The sequence below is a fragment of the Mesoplodon mirus genome (genome assembly GCF_964341445.2).
Source record: "Mesoplodon mirus genome assembly, chromosome: X".
NCBI lineage: Eukaryota > Metazoa > Chordata > Mammalia > Artiodactyla > Ziphiidae > Mesoplodon > Mesoplodon mirus.
Window position 1 is genome coordinate 52,310,291 of NC_138981.1, and position 6,075 is coordinate 52,316,365.

Here is a 6,075-nt window from a genome sequence, read left to right on the forward strand (position 1 = left end):
GGGGCAGAAAAAGTCAGCATGGCAGAATGTAGTGAAGCATAAGACAGTGGTGAGAGATGATGTCAGAGAAGCAGGCAGGGCCAGAATATCAAGAGATGAAAGTGAAAAGGAAGGGACAGTCAGTAGCAGAGGCAGATGGCTTGTGCTTCCAAGGAGTTGAGAGTTGTGATGTCAGGAGAGGAAGAAATGATAAACATGATAGATGTCATGCCAAATAAGCTAACACAGGGTAAAATTTAAAGCAAGATGTTAGTGCAGTAGGAAAGGTGTATATAGGTATATACCTAAATATAATCTGGCCTAGACTTTGAGAAGAAAAATCCAACTGGATAAATTTTTAAGCTCGTCTATACCCTTGATACTACTCAAAGTGTGGACCTCAGAGCAGTGGCATCAGCATCACCTAGGAGCTTAATAGAAATGCAGAATCCCAGGTCTACCCCAGACCTACTGACTTAGCACCAGCATTTTTACAAAATTCTTAGTGATTCACATGCACATTAAAGTGTGGAAAGACCAGCTCTAGACCAAACTCCTGTCACTATGTTGGAGTCATTGAGGTAATTTTCCTTGCTAAAAAAGGATAGGAAACATCTTCATCTGTATTTGGATGCATAATTAATAGTCAGAGGTGTTGAGAACAGGTAGGGTTCCTGATTTGGGGAAGAAGGTTTGCTGAACATGTGGACTCCCATTTCTTCTGTAGGAACATCATATAAGATAGTCATTTGTCTAGGAATGTAATTCCTCATACTTAAGTTCCCCAAAGCAGCTCCCTGACCTTGAAGACCTGAGCCAGAGAAGAGACCCAGTGGATCCCAGAGACACTTGAAGTAAGCTCTTAAAGTAGCTTCAAGCAGCCCAGGGAAGAACAGGAAGGAAGTGGCCACACTTGCCTTTCTTCAGGTCTCAAGAGGCAGAGCCCAGGGACAGGGTTCAATGAGCTGCTACAAAAAGCACCACCCCTTGGGGCTTCCCTGGTGGCGCAGTGGTTGAGAGTCCGCCTGCCAATGCAGGGGACTCGGGTTCGTGCCCCGGTCCGGGAAGATCCCACATGCCGCGGAGCTGCTGGGTCCGTGAGCCATGGCCACTGAGCCTGCGAGTTCGGAGCCTGTGCTCCGCAATGGGAGAGGCCACAACAGTGAGAGGCCTGCGTACCGCAAAAAAAAAAAAAAAAAAAAAAAAAAAAGCCACCCTGGAATGTAAGAGTACTTGGCCCAACTGCCTTTCCCCAAGGCCACTTTAGCTTGATAACAGGGACCAGCCAGATGAAAAGCCTGTTCCTTCCTCTGTGGTAAAGATCCATTAGTTACTCTCCTCCTCTAAGCTCTCCATGGGCTCTTTACTCTCAAATTTGGATAAATTAAGTGACTTCAAGTTCATCTCATCCATCCCCTTTTCCTAGCACTCACCTCTTTCCACTTTGTCTCCCTCTTCTCTTTCTCTCATGCCATGCCTTTCAGCCTCAAACAACTTCCTGTTTATCTAAGGAATTTGCTTTCCAGTCCACTATTCATTTTCAGTACAAAGGCAGGAACTGAAATAACCACATGAGGAGTTACAATTGGATGAGTAGAATTAATCCCCATCTGAACAGAGGTATTTCTTAAACAACTTGGGTGGATTCAGGACCTTGCAAAGCTCATGAACAATATGTATCTGCTCAAAGATTCTCTGGCAAGCCAAACTCACATGTTAATGTCCAAACTTATGAAGTGATGAACTTCCAATGATTGAAGGCATACAAGTAGAGTCTGGAAGAGTACCTGCCAGAAATGCTGTAGAATGACTCTTCCATCTGTGGAAGGCTGTGTTAGAGAATCATGCAAAGAAGTCAGTGAGCCAAGATGAAAAAAGCACTGGACTGGGAGTCGGATGAGTGCTGAGTTACTGTGTGACCTTGGGCAAGCCACTCAGTCTTTTCACCTGTCAAATAGTGTTGTTAGAGTCTCTTAATGCTTTTTGACCTGCCCTTTTATAAAGTGTAGAGAGGGTCCTTCAGAGGCCTGCCCTCTAGAGCTCTCTGACCTTTAACTTCTCTACCTCTCCATAGTTCCAGACAAATTCATATTAGTATGCTGTAGGAATGGCTATGTCTTTGGAGGGATGTAGTCCATGCAGAGCAGTGCTTTTCAAATTTTAATATTCATGGATTTCTAAATGAATATGCTGTTTCAGTTAGGTCTGGGGTATGACATGAGGTTCTGCATTTCTAACAGACTACTAGGTGATACAGATACTGCTGGCCCATGGACCACACTTATAGAAGTGAGAGGACAATAGAAAGAGCAAAGAAGCAAGAGCCATGGCCTCCAGTCCCAGTTCCCACTGACAGCTTCTTTGAGGAAACTACTAAACGTTCTCTTCAACAGGCCTGCTAAACCATTCTCCATGGGGGTGATAAAAGGACAAGAAGAGACTCTTCCAGCCAGAGGAGTGCTTCACCAGGAAAAGCATTACAAAGAAAGCCAGCAAGGTGTCCCTTTAATGGAAGGTAAGGTTCCTTCAATAAGACCTGCTCCCCCACCCCCATCAACCTGGATGACTTGAGTCACCTCTCAGGTTCCAAGTTCTGACTCCTGAACTCCAAGGGAAACTTGTTTTGTTAGTGAAGATGCTGAGGAGGGTCAGGGGGAGAAGAAAAGGAGGGAGAAGTAAGGGGTGAAAAAGAAGAGGAGGAATATGAAGAGGATAAGTAGGAAAGGAAGGGAATGAAGAGGAGGGGTAAAAGGAGGAAGTGATGGAGGGAGAACAAGAAGGGTAGAGAAGGAAGAGGAGGAAGCAGTGGTGGATGAGGAGGAAGGAGAAAAGGGGAAGAAGAAGAGGGAGGAGGAGGGGGAGAAAGAAAACGAGGAGGAAGGGCAAAGAGGTGAGCTTAAAAGATCAAGGTTAAGACTTTTCCTAGTCTCCTTCCTTGTTAGACTCCATCCTCATCTGGCTCCTCCTCACAGCAGGACATCCTCACAGCAGGATCCTAAGGTCCCTTTCTGGCTCTAAAATTCTATGATCTTCTGAAATGCTATGGCGACACGATGAGGTGACTCCATCCAGCCTGGCCTCCTGGCTTGCCTATGATGAACTGTCTTTTTCTTCACCTGTTACCCAGCAGGAGCCACCCACCCATACCCATACTTCCTCTTTCTGGTATAGGTGGATTCACAGAGTTCATCAGGCTTCTGTGGAAGCCCTGGGGTGAAGGGCAAACCAGGAAAGAAGAGAGAAGGCATCACTTCTACATACATACATATAATTAGTTGCCAAGTCCTGTTGCCTCTACCTTTATGGCACTTCCTCTGTACCCCCTCCTTCCCATACTTATAACAGCTGCTTCAGGTCAGGCCTTCATTTATTTCTCTCCTGACCATTATATCAGCTGCCTAAGTGCCGACATATCTCCATTTTTGCTGCCCTCCAAACTATTCTCACACTGCTGCCAGAGTTAGAACCCTAAAGCATTACTTGATCCTCCTCTGATGAAACATTTTTAAGATGAAGTTCAAACTATTTAGCAAGATATTAACAATTCTCTATAACTTGGCCCTAAATCTTCTTCCAAATACTCTTTAGTCTCTCTACATATCTACATTTTCCAGCTCACATACTTTTGAAAAAATATATCATCTGAGAAATCTTTCCCCTACTTCTGCTTGTCTAAGTCTTAGCCATCTTTCCAGGCCTGGTCCAAAAGCCATCTCTTCTATGAAGCTTAAACCCAAGTTGAAATCCATCTCTCTTTCTCTGCATGCTCACAACATTTTACTGGCACCCTTTTTCTGTCACTTGCTACTGCTTGTTTTACATAGTTAGATGTTTATTAGCTTGTCTTCTCCACATAATTTTGCTTCCCCACAGCCTCTGGCAGAGTACTTTGTGTTGAGGGCTCAGAAAATGTTTGCTGAATGAATTGATGTTCCGATAAGGGATAAAAATAGTGCATGGGTTCAGAGAAGGGCAGATTCTGAACCCATGCGGGGTCCAACTTTCACTGGGCACTCTAAGGCATACTAGGGGTGTCTCCATCTCCCCCCGACCAATGCTCCTCTTGATTCTTCACACTCCATGATTAGAATGACACCCCTTTGGAACTGGAGACATTTTGGAGGTCTCTGAGAAATGCAAATAGCCTTGAAAGGGGACACCCACCCTAAAGCACTGATTTTCAAAGGGTAGATTGCAAGCCTTTAATGAACTAAAGTGGACCATTTGGGTAATAAAATCAATTAGGAGTGTCCCGAATAGCTTTTTTTTTTTTTACCTGAACAGAAAAATCAGACGACATGGCAAATAATAAGGGTATTATTCTATGAAAAGTGTGTTTCAATTTTGTATGTTAGTTGTGATGTTGAATATATATATTTTTAATGTGGGTCCCAGTCAGAACAGTTTGAAATATGTTTTCCTAAACCAACATTGGCTGGAAGCAAGATACACACTTGAGCTAGTTACTTTATCTATTTGGATCTCAGTTTCCTCATCTGGAGAAAAAGAATACTAATAGTACTTATATCAGAAAGTTGCTGTGAGGAGTAAACTAGTGATTACACATGAAGTCTTTAGCACAGATCCTGGCACATTTTAGCTCTGATGATGGTGATTAACTGTGGGGTCGAGGTAGAGGGTAGGGTTGAAAAGATTGTAGTAAGGATCTCTAAGGATGGTGAAAGACCTCGATAGATCTATTGTAGACCACATGAACTGACACTCATACATAGTGGGTACAGATATGGTGCAGACTATATGTAGTCAGACACATACAAATACACACACACACACATACATACACACCCACACTCGTACACTGAATAGCCCCACACAAACTTTATTCTCTACCAATAGCCAGGTGTGCCTGTCACTTTGCTCCTGTGAGGAATCTGAGCCTGTCACAAAGCAAGTTGTTTGGGGTCTAATATCCAGGATTGACAGGAGGAAAAGGGGGCCTAGGATGGGAGCAAAGTTGTGTTAGGAGCAATGAAAATATCCTAGTCCCCAAAGCCCAGAGCATACATTGAAAGAGCCTTATGAAACCTTGGCAGACAGACAAATGAAATACAGGTAGGCATAAGACAACTTGCTTATTTTCCACCACTCTTTCTCTCCTTTTGGGGTGTGATTCTTCTGTGAGCCTGCTGCTTTGTCTTCTCAGGATGTTTAGGTCTGGATTATATTCTTGAGGAGAGGGAAAGCAATATAAGGAGGCAATGGGGGAAGAGGAATTCTTACCACCTATTTATTAAAAGAATATTTATTTGGTACCTTCTATGTGCTAGGCACTTCCTGTTCCTGGCATTGGGGATATTTTGGTCAATGAAGCAGTCAAAAATCCTTGCTTTCATAGAACTTATATTCTATCAGGAGAGACAGATAACAAGGATAAATAAATAAATAAAATGTATGGTATGTCAGATGGTTAAAACTGCTGTTGGGGAAAAAAAAGCAAAGAGGAGGATGGGAGTAGCAAGTAGGCACTTTTTAAAGGATAGCCAGTGACAATCTCACTAAAAAGACATGTGAACCAAACCTGACCGGAGTGAGAAAACAATGGGAGCCTGTGGTGGGAAATGAGGTCATGGGGGTAATGGGGGCCTGATCATGTACGGTCTAATAGATTATTGTGAGAATTAGGCTTTTACTCTAAGTGAGATGGGAGACAAAAGAAGAATGTTGAGCAGAGGAGTGACATGTGACATGATTTGACTTAAGTTTTAACAAGCTCACACTGGCTGCCGTGTAGAGAATTGACTGTAGGGGGTTAAGGGAGGAAACAGAGAGAACAGTAAGAAGAATAATATAGTAATAGTGAGAGATGATGGTGGTTTAGACTAGCGTGGTAACATGGGAAATAGGGAGAAGTAATCAATTCTACATGAATTTTGAAGGTAGAACTAACAGGATTTCCTGACAAATTGGATGTGGGATGTGAGAGAAAATGAGTCATCAAGGATTTTGGTCTGAGCATCTAGAAGAAAGTAGTTGGGAGTTACTATTAACTGAGGTGGAGAAGAGTGCAAGAGAAGCAGATATGGGGTTTTATATCAAAAGATCAATTTGGGACATATTAAGTTTGAAATGCCTATT